The 20,921-nt window shown below is 41.6% G+C and overlaps 1 pseudogene; it reads left to right on the top strand.

The window, feature by feature from the left end:
• The first annotated feature begins 12,223 nt into the window (after positions 1 to 12,223).
• On the top strand, positions 12,224 to 13,676 carry LOC147685165 (maleylacetoacetate isomerase pseudogene; annotated as a pseudogene).
• The last annotated feature ends 7,245 nt before the right edge of the window (positions 13,677 to 20,921 follow it).

Below are 20,921 nucleotides of genomic sequence, written 5' to 3'. Positions count from 1 at the left end.
TTCCTGAGGCTCAAGAGGAACTGCTCTACCAAAGAAGCTTTTGAGAAACACTCAGAGACACTTTCTGAACATCTGTGTGAAAAAAACTATCCCACGAAGATCATCCGCCAATCCAAGAAAAGGGCGTCAAACAACAACAGGGACGCCCTTTTGGACATTGCCACCCCAAAAGAAAAGACTAAAAGGATGACATTTGTGAATACTTTTCATACAAAATCAAACGAGGTTCGTAAAATTATAACCAAACACTGGTCTATTTTGAACACCAGCGGAGACACCTTACCTCCTCCCCTATTTGCTTTTAAGAGAGGACCCAACATAAAAGATCAACTGGTCCACACTAGACCAAAAAACAAATCGTCCAGACAAGTCGGCACCTTGTGGGATCTGCCTCCCGTACAAGGACACCATCCTTGCGGTAATTTTTCGGCATGTCCCCAAACAACTAAGTCCACCAGTGTCGACATCGGATCCATGCGCCCATGGCAACAGCGCAAATTCACCAGTTGTAACAGTGAGAATACCATCTATATGATCACTTGCCCGTGCCCTAAGAGATACGTGGGCATGACAACTCGTAAAACGAAAATAAGAATTGGTGAACACAAGAGTACTGTCCAATGCCGCAAACAAGCGACACGCTTAACAGCTCACTTTTTGGAAAAGGGACACGGTCCTAGTGACTTCACATGGACCATACTGGAACAACCTACCATACCGGACCACTGTCCTGATATAGGCAAGTTTCTGTTTAGAATCGAACAGAAATGGGTCTATAAACTAAACAGTGACAAGGAGGGTCTCAATGAACCGATACCTTGGATGTCTCTGTAACTGGGTCCGATTCTGTCTGTAAACAAATAGGTGAAATATATCCCTGTACCACTCGTGATACCTCACTGAAAGATAGATCCTTTCCTTTACAACAAAACATAAATAACTGAAATCTAGAATCTTTGACTTTCCTCTGCTTTTTTGAAGGGAAACTATGATTCCCAGAACACACCACACCTGCTTGTCAAGCTTCATTGATATACCCCCCCCTTTCTCTCGTTCGGTGCCTCCCCAGAATAGCCCAGAGGGACGTTGGGAGACACCGACGGAGAGGTGAGTGTGTGAGATGTCTTTACTGGCAGCGGTGCCGACCACACAAACGATAATGCCTCGATACGATCTTGTGGCTTTCTAACCCTAAACGCCCGGGCGTGTCACTAAAAAACGCCCCTGCCGGGTCTCTTGTATATACGTGGCAGGGGACATACCGGTTACATATTTAAATACTCGTAACGGGTAGAACTATTGTTTGTAGTAATTTTCACCCGTTAAGTCTTTCTCCTGTACCACTAGTAAAGACTCCTGACAAATAGATTTACCTACTAAACTGTTTAAATATCAGCATTTCTTGCCTTGTTTTACTGAATCGGTTGAGTGTCTCTATAATTGTATTTTGCTAACAGAGCGGTGCTCCTTATTTACCTGAGCTGCAGCCAGGTGAGGTGAGGCGCCATCCCCACAAATACTGGGTGAGTGTTATCATGTCGACTGAAACTGTATATACATGACCACAAGAATAGCGCAACTTGGGAGTGCATTCTTTGACAAATGTTGTTTTTCTCTTCTCTTTTTCCTTATCCATATGACTTTCCTAGATTGTGGTGGAGAATCAACACCTGACATCCAGGTGAAATTTTTCCCTTTTATTTCTTTAGCTCCTTATCACTAAATCATGCAAGCAGTAGCAACATCTAGGTCCTGATGAATGCATAGGATAACTTCCGCTTATATGCAGAAACATGTCGACCACTTGCTAGTAGATATTCTGTTAAATCTACTTTTCACTGTTCACCTGATTTTAGACTTGGGGGTCTGAGAGAAACTAATAAAGCACTTATTCTACTCAGTTCCACCTAATTTTACTCACTACCACTCTTTTTCACTGCACTGCTTTCTTTCAGTTGTAACTATCATTTCAGCACCATACCGATACCACCCAGCGAAACAAACAAACATCAGTCCCCTCACTGACACAGTCTTCACACTCTACATAGTGTGACTGTTCTCTTGTACTAACTCCTGGGTAAGGAGGACCCAAATGATGTGATAGTGGTGGTACAGAACGGCAACTGATGGGAAAAATTCCTACCTTGGTTGCATGTTGGGTGTATGAGTAGTTGAATGGTTTTCACACATGAACACTATTTAATTCACAATCTAACCTGCAAGTCATATGGTGGTCAGTCTAGAGTAAAAACACTTGGTTGTGACTCCTGGATACCTTTTGTTGTAGCAAGTCTGATGTTAGGGGCATGTGTCCAGTTCAGAGTCTTTAAACTAGCCCTTAGACCCTCATTTATATAGTGTGTTTAGTAATTGTTTACCCACAGAACTCTGGGATACAGTTGAAGGAAAAATGATGCAACCTTTACTGCATCCTTAGGACCATTGCTGGTTGGGAGATTCTTTTGCTGTGCTAGACCATAATGTTAATGGGTGTGGTCATGACGAGCTCAGCTCTTCATGAGCAAACGAGCACCGTGCCTCATGACGAGCTGAGCTCGTCATGAGCACTCAAGGGGTTAAAGACTGCCTTGCCACTAACTGCACAGGAATTCATTAATGTGGTTCTGAAACCACCAAACAATGATCCACTTAACGGGACATCCTATTGATGCCTATTGATGCTCAACTTAAACTATTAGATTCTGAAACAGGTCCTGGCTATGACGCTGATATGGCAGTATTGCTTAGTCTGCTCCACCCAGACCACAGGGGGTTTGTGCTAAGCAGGTGGACCTCCACAACTATCTGGAATATTTTCCATATCCTAAAGAGCTGCCATGGGGGTTACTCTGGAATTGACTACGGTTTCCATTAAGATGAAAAAAAACCTTGCAACTAAATCAATAAGCAGTATCTTTTTGATGTATTGAGACACATTTGCTGCAGTGTGTTCATCACATGGATACAGTTCTTGTATTTGCAGCCTACAGCACGCATTAAGACAGGTGCTGTTATCTCAGTTTACTTGTTAGTATGGAGAGTTGCACATCATAGTTGGCCTCTGGTGCTGCCCTCATTTACTTTAGCAATAGAGCATTTGGCATGTGACAAGACATATAGGTACAACAAGTGGTACCAATATCATTCATACAATTTTATTAAATTCAGACAATGTCCTTCTTTAAATGTCAAATGCCTTGCTGAGTTTTGTGGCTCTGATGCAACATTCAACTGTGTTCACCATTGTCATTAAGTCAATGTGAAGAAAAGCTGTTTCTTCCCCGTAATGTACCATGATTCATGTACACCGATGTCTCCAACAGATATGGTATGGGAACCATACCAATTTTGCGGCCTTGGTATTCAAATTTACAGGCAAGTCAGAGTATCTGATTTGCGAGAACTTCACTAGGGCCCTCACTAAAGCTCTGTCTTGTATTGCTTTATTTAAATTTCTCAAATATCAACAACAGATAAGGTGACCTTGACCAAATTGTTGCTCCTTCCTCAACTGTTTTTCTATTTTCTCATTGATTATATGATTCCTAATCAACAACTCTTATCACAATTTGATTCCTTAAGTGTGGAATTGAACTGTATTCACCAATCTAAGATGGTTGCTTAGGTGCACCTGACTTTGAATTTTGCTGTGTGGCAGCAAAATACATTGTGTAATATGAAGGCTGTATTCGGAGTGAGGGCTGGGTTTCAGTGCATATATAGAACATTGGGCAGGACAAATATGACAGATGCTCTGTACGGAACTGGAGGGCTTGCCTAAAGGTCCACCCACATTGAGTGTAGCTATCTACTGTTGGGTCAAATAACTAATATGGACTGGTCTTAGTAAAGTGTATGCTCCCAAGCTGCGCATGCAATGCTTCTGAGAACTTCGAACACAGGTGAGGATGGTGCCTCACAAATCCTGGGCTGCTGTAGATGTGGCTCAGATGGGCTGCTTATATCACTTGAGTGATCTTTGTTGTTCTCAAATACATGTGGGGATCATAATATTCTGATGTGTGCAATTCTTGGCACCTGCATTTCTGTTTGGGACAGATTAATAAATTGGTGGTATAAGCTCTTGAACCTACTACAGCAAACATTTTGAATGATTCAATCAATTTGGGAGAGTCTATCAAGGAGGTGACAATCTTCCAACAATCTTTTAGGACAGTGATTGCTTGTGATTTAAATGATCTAAAGATGATATGGAATAATGATAAGGGTGTTAGACTTTTGGATGAAGAATGGGCCTAAGAACTGGTTCATATAGACAAGGAATCTTAAAAATGTAGCTACAAACTTTCCACCTGAATTATGCACTACAATTATCTAATACCAAAACAATTAAACATTATGCATCCAAAGGGTCATGGATTCTTGTGCCAGATTTTGAGAAGGCAAATCAGCCTTCTTTTACTTGATTTGGGCTTGTACCTAATTAGAAGAGGTAACTGACCCCCGTTCCTGTCTTGACAGGTGGATGCAATTTGTGTAATTGTATGATAGCTCTGCTTAGACTGAAGTCCTGACACTGTGAAATGTTGGTATGTATGCTGGCCCTGTGGCTTGAGAGGTCCAACTGTAGATTTGTTGATGTTGCCAACAGATTGAAAGCAAGTAACTGACTGTCTGCTTTCAACATGGCATTATGGACATCTGAACTCTGTAGTGTACAATATCTGAAAATGAAATATGTATGTAACAGTGCAGGAGGGTGGAGATGTGGAGGTGTTTCTACTTAATCTAGTCTCAAAATACGATGAAGTCCACCATTTACATCTAGATTTCTGTCGTATTGGGTATCCTCTTGATAGCAAAGAAAGACAGGTTTTTGCTTTGCCCCTCCATCTGACATTCAATTTATTCTTTAAATAAGAGCTATGTTTTGATTTTGTTTGTATTTCCTAAGTTACCTACCACAATGTTGCCCAGATAATTTCCTTTTTTTCTTTTCCCATGTTCGGTCGTTTTATTTTGGTACGATTTTGTTATGCGCACTTTTTAACAATCTCCATATAACATGCTTAATGTATAAAAATATAAAGACCTATTTAAAATTGAATTGGTATTACTGCAGACATCAAAATGAGGACTTCAGTAGAAAAAACCCATCATTTACTAACTGAGATAGTGATAATTGGTGAGCCGGTTCAATACATATGTGTGTAGAAATGGTATGTGTTAAGTTTGTGTGCCGTGTGTGTCCATATGTGTATGTGCATGGTGTATGTGTCGCTGAAAAATCAAGCGATCTAACAATATATAACTCGTCACCCATGGCATCTTGAGGACTTGTCTACTGTGCCATACCCCCTTCTCACAGACTGGTCAATCTCTGATGTAATAAGGCCCTCCTCTGGCTTAGGAGTGGTAACCCATGGAGTAATGTGGGCATCAGTGGATTGATAGTGCCCACTAATATCTTTCAACTTGATCTTGCAAACTCAAGATACCAATATCATGAAGCTAGTTCCTGTCATGATGGTGGTTATTTTTGTGCTGGTAATTCTTACCATGATAAATACATCCATCACTAAATACAATGGTTGCTATATCTTCACTCATTAATTTGGACACTAGGAATCACTTCCTCCTCACAGAATACTAAACACTGACAGGATTGCATATTTGTGCTACTCTTTGACTGCTTCATCTAAAAACACTGTGGGCCCGATTCACAAAGTGGCTCCTTACTCATGGCAGAAGCATTGCAGTCGTGGCGGTAGGGGCCCTTTACTCATTGCTGGGCCCCTGTCATGACTGAGGGGCCTCTGCCACGAGTGTAGAGGCCATTTGTGAATCTACTCCTGAGTGATTGATGTATATATATTTTGTTGCAAATTAAGTTCCACCGATTTGGTACACCTGGATTTTTTGCTTTTTCGGATTATCCGGTTTGGGACTTTTTCCTGGGGTTGAGTCTCACTACACGTTTTTCACCCACCATAAATACATGGTAAATGGACTGCACATATTTACTTCAGTGTTCATCTTTTACGATAAGGACAGTGCACTGCAGTGACGATAAGGGGTTCTTGGGTGGTTACACGTAAACATGTGTGCACACACCGAGCACATGTGTGAGGGCTGCACATGTGAGACTGCTGTTGTGGGCAGCCCAGTAACTATGCACAACTAGCCTGGTGCAGAGGGGACTCTGCAGGGTTAGATAGTGACCTGGTGTAGGCCTTGATATATTAGTGGATAGTTATAGGGAAAGTCAGTATGATTTACTGTTTTGTCCGCAGTGACAAATGTATTATACTTATAGGGGGCAATGTGCCTTAGATTGCAATTTAGCTTCCCTTACGCCAACAAATTCATGTGAGGTATGAAATTATGGTGGAATGAGTGCACCCACTTCAAATTTACAGGTTCCCTAAACTATACATGTGTGATTCATTGGTTATTCAGAATATTTGCCTAGCTCAGCTCAGGATCAGATCCCAGTCCTTTTATCACCCTGCTGGGCCAACATAACATAAGTATTTGTAAAGTGCACATTCACCCAAGGGTATCTTGGCGCTGGACAACAGATGTTTATTGTTACCCAACAGTACTCCTTTTATTGACCTAAGATAAATGAAAGGCTGAGTGGACCTGCTTTGATTTGAACCCGTGACCATGAGGTCAAACACAGGCCCTTACAGTGGATGTATTCGTCCACTAAGCCACCAGACTGGGCTCGAGTGTAGAGGCCATTTGTTAATTTCATTTCTCCCCAGCATAGGGAACCAAGGACCCCACACAAAAGAAGTAGTTAACAGTGCTTCCCTTAGCTTCTGCGAAGGAAGGCTTGGGGAAGGTTATCTGCACCTACTAATTACCTGTCACACAGTACCGGGGCTGGGGACAGCCCAGGCACTGTGAACAAAAAAGGAAGCCCAGCCAACTTGAGCCAGCACAGGAGGGGACTCTTTTTGGAGGTTTTGGTGGGAAAGGCCGTGGCAGTGATGTCAGTAAGGGTTGGCGAAAAGGCCCCAAAAGTAGATGTGAGCAGTGACTTCTGGATGATGTCATCTTGAAGTGTCCCAGCATGCAGTGCATGAGATAATGGGCAGGGGTGGAGAGGTATTGTAGCCCTCTAGGATTGGCCGGAGGGGTCAGACTTCTAGAACCTTCCATCTCCTTTTGAAAACTCTTGCACAAGGAGGAGAGAGTACTTTTTGGTTGCCTTTGGTGCTTCTTGCTGCTGGACAACTGGAAGGAGAAACCCTCTGATGCCCAGAAGGAAGAAGGACTGTGCCCCAGTTGACCTTAGGACCATTGTGTATCTTCAACAGCAAGTGAGACTGGCCTTTATACACCTCCTGAGGACTAGTTGGGGGAAAGTTCCAGACTTCTGGGCCTAGAGACAAAGACCAGGAGAAAAGCTTGAGCATAGAGCCAGTGGAATCAGCTCCCTGCAACTCATGCATTCACGAAGGCCAGAAGGCGTACTCCTGATGACTGGAGCTTGCCACCAGGAGTACAATGAGCATAGTCTCATCCCAATCAGCCTAACAGGGACGGAGTTATTGTCTTTTTAAGGTCAGTGACCTTTCCTGAGTGACTGAGAGTGTGGGGCTCTGCCGTAGATCCAGGAATTAACTCCAGGGGTGGGGGGGGGGCAAGGACTAGGGGGTGCCAAGGACTAAGGGTTGATGCAAGTAGTGTATTTCTTTCTTGATAACCAGGGAGTAGGCGTACATGAGGCCGCTTCCCAGGCTCATTGCACACCTGGGGTCCCCATATCCCCAGAGCCTGACACAAAGAGGTAACTTGACCGCTGTCATGCCCCCCAACAAAGAAGAAAAGGGCCTAGATCCCCACTCCAGTTCTCTGATGTCACAATGATCAGGGGAGCAATGCTGCACTGCCTCAGCTGTAATGTGCCTGACCCCGCTCCCTAAGCCCATTTCCAAGAGTAGCGGGAGGCCACCATCAAGGAAGATACCCTGTTCACAGGAGTGGGCAGGAAAGAAGCATGCTGTTGGCTCCATCAAGAAGACACTGTGTCCACCGTAGGGGGCAGGGCAGTAGTATGCTGTTGGCTCCTGTTGCAATAAATAGGATGCTTCTGAGGCATGGACCCGGCTGGAGCAGCCAATGGTGGGCTCCCTGAGCTGCCCCAACAAAGAGAGCCATGAGGAGTGCCCGAATGGGACTGGGCACCCCCAATACTAAAAAAACAAAAAGGAAAATGTAGAAAAAAAACACGCAGGCACCCAGCACAGGGGGAGATATGCTATTAAAATATCCACTGCTTCCTAAGAGAAGTGCCCCACAATGCCTCAGGAGAGTTCATTTACATATACTTCTGGCTGCGGAGGCCCCACAATGGGTGGAGGCACTGCCAAAATCAAAAGGAAAGAGTAGGGAGGCTGTGAGAGGGCAGCATCTCCCCTCCAAGGATTTAAAAAAATGAATCCTAACTTTTTGGGCTCTAGAAAAATATGACTCTCCTCTATTATATTTCTTCATCATTATTTTAAGTTCTCCTGTGGCTGAAATGTTTGATCTACAGCTGAAAGAGATGTTTTCTCTAGAGCTTGGTTTTATGGTTTCATTTTAGGTGTTCTAAATGTATAGAAAAAAGACACAGACACACACACACACACACACATATATATATATGTGGTCTGTGGTCTGCACCTGATTTCCTAGGGGCTCCCGGGTGGAACATGATCGTGGTAGTTATAGTTAGGACCTATTATCCATAGGAAAAATGCTTTTTCTTTTCCCAAAAACGTTGGCGCCGTTTGACAAATCTTCGCGAAATTTTCAAAACTTATGGACCGCTCCTGTCAGCTCCTATCTTGAAAGTTTCGGGGTGATTCCAAATGAGGGGGTGAGGAAAAAGGGGATCCCAAATGTTTTTTCTGCATGTTAATTCCCTTAGGAAACATTAGACACAGCTACAGCACGGACTGCTGAACGGAAATACATCAAATTTGAAAAAAAGGTAGCCCTTGGTTCATAAAGAACTATTTTTGTTAAATGGTGTGAATCCGTTCAGTAGTTCCTGAGAAATGTAAAAAAAAATAGGTAGAAAAATGCATTTTCCATAGCAAACTTTAGACACGGCTACAGCTCGAACTGCTGAATGGAATGACACCAAATTTTGGGTTGATTTCATTCAGCATTTGTATAGTGGCAATGATGTGATGTTTGACCCAGGTAAGCTGCAGGAGGATTTGTTACCTTATGGTCCTCCGTCCGAATTAGAAATTGTTTCTGCCATTAAGGGTCTGCGCACATCTGGTGCAATGGGCCCTGATGAAGTCCCTATTTCTGTGCTAAAATCTCAAAGTAGTTTATGGGGAAAAATTCTATATCCAGTCTTTAGATTTTGCTTTACCAAAGGCATTATTCCGTATTCCAGGAAAGGGAGTTTAGGTTCCTCTGTTTAAAAAAGGGGCAAGAGATTTACCACAAAACTACCGACAAATTGCCCTCCTAGATGCCATTGGTAAGGTTTTTGCTAAATGTTAACTTAATTATCTAAATGACTGGGTATCTTCGACAGAAATATTACCATTTGAGCAGACCGGTTTCAGGAAACAACATGGTACCCTAGATAATCTTACTGCTCACCAGGTTTTGACACAAAAATACATCAAAGTCCGTGGAGGAGGTGTATATGGTGCTTTTATTGACTTCTCTACGGCCTTTGATAAGGTGGACAGATCTCTGTTGTGGAGTAAGTTATTTGATCTAGGGATGCCTTCTAGTTTACTAAGGTTAGTTATTGCCCTACATACAGACACTTGGTGCAGAGTATTAATGGGAGGAGAGAGAGGACTATCTAGGGTTATCCACACGATTAATGGGCTCAAACAAGGTTGCTTATTGGCTCCCCTGTTGTTTTCTTTATACATAGCGGATCTCCCCCGGGCTTTATTACTATCCAGAAATGGCATTGCTCCAGTTTTAGGGGGAACCCCAATAGTATGCTTATTGTATGCGGACGATATTTTAATTTTGGACCTTACCCCAAAAGGTTTGAATGGTCGCCTATACGCCCTGAATACCTACGCTGAGGCCCATTTTCTAAAAATAAATATTTCAAAAAGTAAAATAATGTGTTTCAGGGGAAGTAAAAAATCCAAATATGACAATTTCCACTGGTCTGTTGGGGGCAAAAGACTAGAAGTAGTCAAATCCTATACTTTCGTTAGAAAGGTTGTCACGAGTAGTTTAAGTGATACAGTCCATATCGAGAACAATAGCAGGAAAGCTCTCGCCCAAGGGAAGAGCCTTGTTTCTCTTTACAAGGCAACAGGTAGAAGGCACTTCTCTATATTGATCGAGGTATTCCGAGCAAAAATCCCTGCATCCCTTATGTATGGACTAGAAACAGTGGATATAACAAGTTGGAATTTTTTGGATTCCACTGAAGGAAAAATACTACGCAACCTTACCTCAGTAAATCCCGGGAATTCTACGTCCTCTCTGAGACAGGAATTTGGTTTGCGTAGTTTCTGGGCCCAGGCAGTTGCGAGTGTGGTGCGTTGGGTTTTCAATCTAGCTAAAGGAATGCCGGGTACGCTGCGGCATCTCATAAAAAATGAGCTGTTGGGTACCTCTAATACTCATTCTTTAATTGTAAGGAACTTTCGACAGGCAGTTGCATTATTACAGTTAGATGAATTAGATCTTTTTTCACTATCCGCGGGCCAACTAAAGTTGATATTAAAATCGGCTTCCTGGGAGCTAGGTTATAGAGTAGACAATGGGGTGAGTAAATTAAAGAGAGGAATGTTTTTTACCAGTAATTTTTGTCAAATGAAAAAACCTCAGTCATACATATCCTGGAATCTCCCCCATGGAGTCCGCCGATTTATCTTTTTGCTAAGGCAAAATCTACTCCCTTTGAATTGTCTTTTGTCTAAATGGTATGGCCGTTCCGATATTTGTGATTTTTGTAATTCCATTCTCCAGGACGTGTATCATGTCAGTTTTGTCTGTCCGGCACTTATGGTATTTAGACGCAAATGGTTAAGACCTATATGTTTCCAAATGGGTATCCTTACAGCCTCTGATTTTATTGAAGCAATGTTTAACCCTCCAAATGAAATGTTTTGCTTTAAATTGTTTCATTATTTTAAACGTTTCTTGCCGTTATATTGACAAATTGATATCATGTACTTTTCTATGGTATTTTATTGCTTTTAACTGTATGTTAGAATTATTATGTGGACCTCAATTGAGTTCCATTATCATAAATAAATAAACTTGAAACAAACTTGAGACACCAAATTTTGCATTAAGGTAGCCATGGCCATGGTGCCACTTTAATCCTCTCTGTCCAATCCATATAATGTCTACAATTTGCAAAGCTAGGTCTTTGTCAAGACCTCTGCTTTCAGAATACCTTTAGCACCAGAAAATAAAGCTGTGTCCCATAATCCACACTCCAAGCAACTCAAAGGGAAGTTTGGATGCACTCAAAAGATGTCTGTAGGTAAAGTAGGCAGTTGGTAAAATAAGAGGTCTCTAAAATGGTGGACATGATGCAGATCCAAAAAAGAAGAGAAGTGATTGCCTGTTTGAGAACAATATAGAGTGAAAAATAGGATGCATGTTTCTGTGTTTAAACAGCATGTTTCTTATTGGTTAGTAAAAACTTTTTGAAAGGTACATTAGATAGGATAAGCTGATAGTTTGAAAAATTAAGCACACTTGCTGTTTGAATTTGCAACATTGTATGCTGTATTTGTGACCTGTGTGTTCAGTTGAGTTTTCCATGAACTGTTACTATGGAAACAGACATTAAGCAGAATGGGGGTAGGGTTGGAAGTTATGTGTGGCATTGAAATGTGTATTTCGTATAAATATTAAAGTAAAATGTAATTGCAGTGAGATTTTCAAAGTCACTGGTATAGTTAGAAGTAGTTTGTTATGAAAATAAAAATGGTAAAAGTATTTGTAATATACTTTTAAAGTCTTGTCTGGATCCGCGGTTCCATCACTTATGGTGCACGGCCAGGCACGACTCCAGAAAATTCCAGAAGCAATTTTGGTTCAGTTAGAGGTCCGTTGGAAAGGGTTGATATGTGTAACCAATAGAAATGTGTATTAGAATTTGAATTAACCTGGGAAGCAATGTGGTTTCATATTTACATGTATATGTGTGCAAAATGAGAGGGACACTTTGCCATTTTTTGGTTTTGCCAAGAACAGTGCACCATATTCCTTGTGTGCATAAGAAAATCTGGTGTGCCCCGAACTCCAAAAGCAGTAGACTTTCACCCCTCCACGGAAGGACGCGAGCAGGACCATGCAGGGTCCAGGGAAGCCAGTCCTGTATTTGTATTTCAGGAGCTCCTGTTCCTGGAGGGTGCGCATGGCACTCGTTCTGAAGGATATTGAGTATGACTTAGTCCCTTTTAACCTGATCAAAGAAGGCATCCAACAGCTCACCAGTGACTGCAGCACAGTAAACCCAATGCAGCAAGTCCCTGCATTGACCATAGATGGTATCACCCTTGGTCAGTCACTTGCAATCATCCAGTACCTGGGCGATACACGACCAACCCCAAGACTCCTGCCACAGGACCCTAAAAAAAGGGCGCAGGTCCAGATGATATCTGATCATATTGTGTCTGGGATCCAGCCTCTGCAGAACCTGGCTGTCCTAAAGTGAGTAGGAGAAGAGAAGATGAATTCATGGGCTCAGCATTACATCACACGTGGGTTTCAAGCTCTGGAGCAGATTCTGCGAGGCTCCGCCGGAAAGTACTGTGTTGAAGATGAGGTTTCAATGGCAGATCTCTGCTTGGTCCCTCAGGTGTACAATGCCAACAGGTTTGAAGTGGATCTCTCACCCTATCCACCCATCACTAGGATCAACAAAGCACTTCTGGAGCTGGAGGCTTTCAAGCAGACCCATCCATCCCGGCAGCCTGACACCCCACCAGAGATGCGAGCCTAGCAGCATTGGTGCATCTCTAAGTTCAATGTAGACTTTCAGCTTCTTCTCTTCATTGCAGAATCCAACCTCTGAATCTCATTTCAGCTCAGAATCAGATGTGCCCCTTCAGCGCCAGTGCCAACACAAAAAGTAGTTTGCTAGCATAGCACCATGTCTTCATCAGAGACTCCCTTGTAAGCTTAGAGCCATCCTGGAACTCATTCTACCCATCTGCAACACTTATGCATCCTCACACCACTAGCAACATCTTGGATTACAAATTAGAAGTCAAGTGGCATTCACCCTGCAAATTTACAACCAGCCACTTTATCACACTCTCCTACTTGTGAGTCAAGCGCCATCAGAGCACCCACTATGATAATTCCAAAGAGGCCTTTAGTGGACAAACTCAACGGTATGCAGCAAGATGCCGAACAGCTCCCTAATATGTAGTAGAAAATTCAACATTTCTGCGCACTCTGATAATTGCTCAGCCTCTAGAAGATATGTACTTTTTTCAAGTTTTATAGTAGTGCTGCTCCTATGGAATGAGCACTGAGTATCGCATTTGCTATTCTTGGAGATAGAGTAGTCTCGGCCTGTATACCATGCTGAAGCTGCTGTCTTTTTTTGTCCTTTATGGATGCAGTAATACAAGCAACTGCAATTCTAAATGGAAGATGAGAGAGTTCAGCAAATCCTAAATGGATTGAATTTATAACCAAAGTAGTCCAGGTACCTGTTTTTTTGCGGTGGTGGGGAAGCGTGGGTGAGGGCGGCCTCTTCATAAAAAATAAAAAAAATTAAAAAATCTGGTGTGTGATTCAGATTCTTCTTAATCTACAAATTAATTCGAAAGGTGAGTTATTAATTTGTAAGGTTTACTATGTCCTGCCTTCGTTTTTTAAACATGAAATATAATTCATAAAATTTGAAGTTACTCATATATTTTGTAATGAAGAAATATCAATTGTAGTTTTTTGAAAATGTGTTTAAATGTTACTTAATATACACTTTGTATAGTATTATGTGTGTTTTGGAATAGGGATTGCTGATTATGACAGAATGTTTTAATGTGTGGATATGTACATTAGTAGTATAGTGCATAATTGTAGGTGTTGATTTTATATTGGAAATGTAAATGTTGAGTTAAGGTATTAGAGATGATAGTAGTTTTTATAAGTGTCTAAAGAGGTATAGTTAAAATATGCAACATCATTTGTGGTGTTCATTTTCAATTTGAAGCTTGTATTGTGAATTTATGTGGTGTAGATAGTGCTTTGTAGAGAGATGCTCATTTATGTTTTTCAGTGAAATGGTGAGACTTATAGTACAGAAGTGTGAAAGGTTTCTGCTTTGTATTTGACTATGTGTAATATTAAAAGTAGTTGTAGAAGCGTGATGTAACAGTAGAGATTTATGCAGTAATTTTGTTTTATAAAGAGTTTGCTTGCTGAGCAGGAATTGCCTTGTTAGTACTTAGACACTATTCTGTAGTGTAGTTCCTATTTTCCCAATAGGCCCTGCGCATTGGAATAACATAAACAGTAGTATCGACGTAGAAGTGCGGATCTTCCAGGCCTCCACTGACTATGCTAAACTTAATTGGGGTTGTTACCAACTAGCTCAGAGGTCACTGGAAACTTTCTTCTCTGAATAGGAAGTGATCAGCTTCCCTGGTACAGACAAGAAGGGATTCAGTTTTCCAACAACCGTGCAACATGACAACTTTGCTCCTCAGATAAGAGTCAATCTCTAGAGTCGTGTGAACAATAGACAGTTATTTTACTCAGTCAGTTGTAGTGCAGATTACTTTCACAATGTGTAGACAGGCGTTTTCAATAAAGGGTAAAATTTATTGAACAGTCTTTCTTCTCGTACAAGAGAAATGAATTGCCACAATTGCAAGACTTGTTCTTATAAAAAGTACATACTGTAAGATAAGTATTGCGAAATAATACTGTGAAAGCATTGATATGGTTTCTTAGCCATACAATGGTTTAAAATGAATAAAACATATATACATTCATATATACATTAGGCTAAAATACTCAACTGGTGCTTCTAACTACGCCTACCCCAGTGTACCTGACCTAAGCCTAATACTTGGGAGGGGAGTAAGTAAGTAGCTTTAAGTTAAGTTTGTTTTGCCAAGGTTTGCTTCAAGAATTCTCTCTAAGGGTTTAGTCAACACCATACCTCTGGAATAGAATGATGGAGGTCTGGTATCTCCTTCAGGGAACTCGATATCCCAGTCGCTCGCAAGAGTGGACTGGAAACGCCGGAGCTGGATTTCTCAGCAAGAGAAAAGACAGCGTCTCTCTCAGCGCGTCGAGGAGGAGCAGGAGGGGCAGCGTCCGCGGGCAGCTTGCATCTGCTGGGCTCTTTGCAGGGGGACGGCTGTTCAGCTCCTAAGTTCACCACACCATCGTTCGCTAGTTAGCAGCGATAGCAGTAGCGATAGCAGCTATGGTATCATCAGCATAACAGCAGCTTCTTCAGCAGCGATGGCATTGAGGCAGCTAGCAGCCTCAGCGAAAACAGCAGCGTTTGCTTAAGGCAACGTTGGTAATATTTATACCTGAAAGGTGCCTTGTTTGATGTAAGTTTTTGGACATAAGACGTCAATAAAGATGTCACTAGGAAGTGATCGTCTATCAGTGCTCATTAGAGTTCTATTACTAATCAAAACATAGCAAGCGGGGATTTCCAGGTTGCTGAGTTTTTATCTTGTTGAAGAACTCGGAGTGTTAATCTAGGAATCTTAGATAGTAACTTCTGCTATGTCATTGCACTAATTGGTTGCAAAGGAAGTGGCAGAGAAAGCGATTCTGAAATGTGGCTCTGTTCGTGTGAGGCCAGAGACGAGTTTCTGAATATTGCATTTGATCGGTTATGCCAATATAGGGAATAAATGGATTTATAGCCGTATAGGGGCATAAGGTCACAGTATCGATCAGGGTCCTAGATTAGAACACTACACCCACTCCACGAATTCATGTCCATCAAATTACTAAAACTAGAGCAATAAGATGCATGTGTAACATTGCCCACCCCAAAATACATATATGCATTTGAAATAGGCGTATTTGTAATACGTGAAAATGTAGGTACTGTACGTTTTCGAAGCATAGAAACCATTCAAAAATTATAGCATATGAAATCAATGAACGATTATGCAAAAAGAATTACACATGAAATATCTCTGAATACAGAAGAAGGGCGAGATAATTTCATCACATATAAATGCATTGCAGTAAAATGTGCTAGAGGCTGGTGTGAAGTTATTATGTCTCTAGATGTATTTAAAAAATAGAAGTAGAAGCTTCTGTTCTCTATGAATAGTTTTACCTTAAGCAAAGAATTTTTCGTGCCAAAAAGGGTGAATATTAAAAAGTGTTCAATTCAAAAGAATTATTGCTTGAACGGGGAAATTAGAGTTCCAACGCTTTTAGCAGGTTTTGTTGTTCAAAACTGAAGGCCGAATCCAGAGTTCATGGGAACGCTGTGTGTCGGAATGCTTCTCTAAAGTTATTGTTTCTGTTCGGGTGAGAACATCATATCAGACAGGCTCTCAAAGAATTGGTCTACAAAATCAGGTGATAGTTCAACCAAATTCGATAGTGCTGTAACTTGGCAGGTGTGAGAATGATTGCTGTCATCAAAGGCTGGATCAGCAATGCTCACAGAAGGTCATACCTGGGTGATGTTGCTTTTGTCACTCGCTCCACTGTTACCACCTAGTCGTAGCACAGGAGTCTCAACGAATGCCGTCATCAGGATTGGTAGCCGCTGGGGACAACACAATGCGTGAGCCGTTATCGGACTTAGCAAAGTATCGATATCCATTGGTACTGCTGATGGAAGTGAAAGACAGGTGTCCAACACGCACTCATCTCCGCATAGCATGCATCGTAGTACAGGTAAGATGCAGTTTTGCCATATCGGTCTGAATGAAAGGAACCAGGTCATGTTTAGATCTCTCAGCCTGGCCAATCCAAGGACTCTAGTTATTCTGTCCCGGTAGCGCACTGCTAGGATTGTTTCTTCCATTCCCATAGGAGTCATGTCTGAGCTGTGGCTTGCCATAACGAAGCAGGAGGGTCAAAAATAAAATCCCTGCTACAAGTCCCAAAAATAGGGGTATGCCGCCAAAAACAGAGTGGACAAAATTTTGAACGATTCCCAGAATTGCTCGAAATGGTGTAAGCAGCCCTGTAAAAATCGTCTTAAATATGCCTGGGATGCCTGTGGCACTAGACATGTTAAGGAGTTGGCTCAACATTTCTACGAAATGCACGGGGCAATTTGTTGATAAAAGGTCATGAACCTCCGTAGCTGTCCTTGCAACCAGGAGATCATAGGTCTCTTTTGATGACGTTATGGGCACTGTTGTCTGCAAAAGCACAGACTTCATTTTGCTTAAAGTATCAATTCGTATAGAAGATAAATGCAGACGAGGCCAGATGGGAGTCTCTATGTCTCCAGGGCCACTCGGGAACAATGCTTGCATACAGCATTTGACCATGGAAGTTACGCTTACGAGATAGGCTTTTCCTGGCACAAGGCCACAACATCTGTGATCTGTTCTTAGAATGTAACTCCCATTCGCGAGTTGCATAAAGAAAGGCTCTATCTGCGTTGCAGGTGTGACAAGCTGGTGGCATGAAAGGTTGTTAGAATTACCTTCACAGGCTCCGTGTAAATTAATACCCTGGCACAAAAGTATACCGCTTAGTGAACGTTTACAGTTTTCACCACTAAGAAATACATTTTTGTCGCTGTCACTATAGCATGAATGTGTGTATGGTAATTTCCATGCTGACTTAACATATCCTTTACCCAATCGTTCATACTGGCCAGTAGGTATGTATTCAAGGCACTTTTTAAATCGGAAAGTTGTTATCGGAATAGTGATAATTCCGTGTATTATCCATTCAATGACAGGACTTTCTGACATTGTCAATGGTAATCTCTCAAGTTTTTCGATGCTCAGGATTGTATAGTCTGCTCCTTTCTGTGCCAAGCTGATTTGTTTATCAGTAAGGTTAAAAATGAAAAACAATGACGTTGTGTTGATTAAACGCCAAGGCACATAGCCTGAACGAAGATTTTGCAGCGTCCAGCCTAATTGTACAATAGAACGTAATTGCGACTGGCCATGCTGTAACATTAGCAAGTCTCTGTCTATTATATCAAAGGCAGAGGATACAATATTGTCCAACAAATATATTCTGGAGGACAGAGTCATTAACCCATTGTCCACTACAGAAAGTGATTTTTCCAAATTAATACAATCAATTTCTCGTATTTTTTCTGCTGTTTCAATTTGTGTGACTTTCCAAGCCTCGTTGTACGCAGCATAGATGCTGGCCGCTATGAAACGCTTTTGACGCTGTTTGCGTGGTCCCATAATAAAATCGCGCAAATCAGCACCCTCTTTAAGTAAAGATAAGTGTTGCTTAATTTCAGCCAGTGTGGATGATCCTAGCCATTCGAGGCAGAGTTTCCCTACACTGTATGTTGTTACTATCCCTGGATGTTGTCTCTGGGAGTATCTAGGGTCTTGTCTGGTCATTTTTAACCCCTGTGTTTTATTCAGGAATCTATCTTGACAGTTGTTTGTGTCAGTAGGCCAGATTAACCACTTTTTCCAATCAGGATGTGTTTTGTTAAAATGTAAAATTTTAGTTACGTCTATCTCAATATCTGTTGTTACATTTTCAGGTATTGGTTTTGGAATTGACGGTTTGTTTAGGGCTTTGATCTTAGCTAGGCCAAGACAGGATGTTTGGTGAATTGTGTCATTTAAAAACATCATTTGTTCTGGTATCATGCAGGTTCTGAATAGTGCTTCTAGGCCTTGTACCTGCCAATCTTTCGTACCCCAAATGGTTTTTGTTTCAATGTTATTTTTCCAATAATCAAAACCTAATGTCATCATTTTTTCATAAAATGCTTCTGAATATATTAATTTAGTGTTTGTCAGCATTGTTTTCAATCCTGTTTTATCTAACAGTTTGTAATAAAACGTTTCTGCATCACTGGTGTTAAACCCTGAGAAGTACTTGAATTTCTCAAAGAATGTTTTAGAACTGCTTTTAGGTGGTGTAGCACAATGTTCCCATTGATTATACTTAAAAACATTTCTAGGTTGTGCAGATTTATGCAAATAATGATCGCCATAATGTGTAAAACAGAACATCTGTTCATAACTAGACGAACCTTGTAAATAATCATGTTCTGTGAATCTAGCTGACATTACTAAATCGGACATCATATTATTAATACTGTCAAAGTCCCAATCATCAGAGAATGTACTAGCTTTTACAAAGTCACTTAAAGAAACCTTCAGTTGATGAGTATACTTCAGGATCTCGACCGGACCATAGATCTCATAGTCAGTTTTCTCCCATACTACCCCACCGGGTATTGGAATGGCTGTGACATTTACTGTTGACAGTTCTCTTTTCTTCACGTGGGATGATCTGTGTGGTTTGAGGACTAAGTTGATGTTCTGACTTGCTGTGTCCATTGTACTATATTTTCCCTTAATGAATTTTCCCAAACAAAATACCATGATGAGCCAAAGCAGGAGGAAAAATACACCTAGACCGAACCAGAACTCTAACCAAGGGGAAATAAGGTAGATTTCCTTCAGTTGATGAAAGAGTTCCGTTGCTTTTTCTTTAAAAGTCTTTTTTATTTCTGGCATCACTTCGGGGTTGCTTTGATCCTCGGAAAAGTTGTCGAAGTCGATGAAATAACCAGAGGCAGTTCTGTCAATTGTTGGAATTGTTCTTTCAATCTGTCTTTCGGTAGCACTCTCTGATGCCACATTATTGTAGACTGGTGTTTCTTGATGAACTTGTTTCAATCTGTGTCTCAAGAGGCACGAGTTCCATGGCATTATTGCATAGTCCTTCTCTGTGCACTGCAGGCTGATCGAATGTGATTAGTCTTTCAGTTTGAACCTCTTGGATTGTTGCAAGTTTGGGTATTCTGTTGTTTCTTGGGAGTCTACTGGGCCTACTGTTGATTATAGGCCACATGCTTGTGGTTTTACCAGGTCAATAGATACAACTCTATTCTCCTTTTTACCAGCAAGGGGCGGTAGTACTACTGATCTTGTTCCGGTGACTGCCAAGACAGGTACTGCTTTTCTGTAAGAAGGCCCAAATTCCTTCTTCACCGCTATTTTTTCTCTGACTAGATCCCCAATCTTTGGAATCCAGACAGGCCTTGCTGGGGCTGTTGCTTGTGGTGCCTCGTCAGTGGTATCTGGCTGTTGCTTTAACTTTATGTTGCTTAGGGATTTTCTTGTTTCATTCAAGTCCTGTAAAACAGCCAAACGATCTTTGATGTCAAAGTCTGTTTTCTTATCTTGTACCACTGATACTTGACTATCTAAGTCCTGAACTCTCATTCTAGTTCCGAACAATAGTTCGAATGGGCTGAAACCTTTTAGAGAATTTCTTGGCAAATTATTAAGACTGGTTTGGACACTTATTAGATGTTTGACCCACCCAGCGCCTGAACCTAATACCTTCGCTGTTATAGATCGCTTTATGTCTCGGTTTTTTCTTTCTACCACACTATTCCCTTCGGGGTGTGACGGACAAGAATACCGCAACCCAACTCCCATGCTGGCCATGGCCTCCTTATAAGCTCTAGAGCTGAAAGCAGGACCCTGGTCCGAATGGAACATGGCAATTGCGTATGTGCCGATAAAGACTCGCAGATCTTTTATAACCGTTCTGGCGTCAGCCGAGGGATGGAGGCCACATTTTTAAAGTGTGTTTAGCCTTAAGGATGTACAATGGGACGCGTTTCTCTTTTTTGATAGCGCGGATAGATTGCCTAATGCTTTCTATTAGGGCTTCTGACACTACACTGGCCGGTTCTCCACTGCGATCTCTGTTGCAGTCTTCACAGTTTTTTGCAAACTCATGAATGCCTTCACTCATTTCCGGCCACCAGTATTCTGATTCTAATTCTCTCAGAGAGTCCCTGATTGTTT

The sequence above is a fragment of the Lissotriton vulgaris genome, chromosome 10 (assembly GCF_964263255.1).
Source record: "Lissotriton vulgaris chromosome 10, aLisVul1.2, whole genome shotgun sequence".
NCBI lineage: Eukaryota > Metazoa > Chordata > Amphibia > Caudata > Salamandridae > Lissotriton > Lissotriton vulgaris.
The sequence above is the reverse complement of the archived record's forward strand: the minus strand, read 5'-3'. Positions and strand labels throughout refer to the sequence as shown.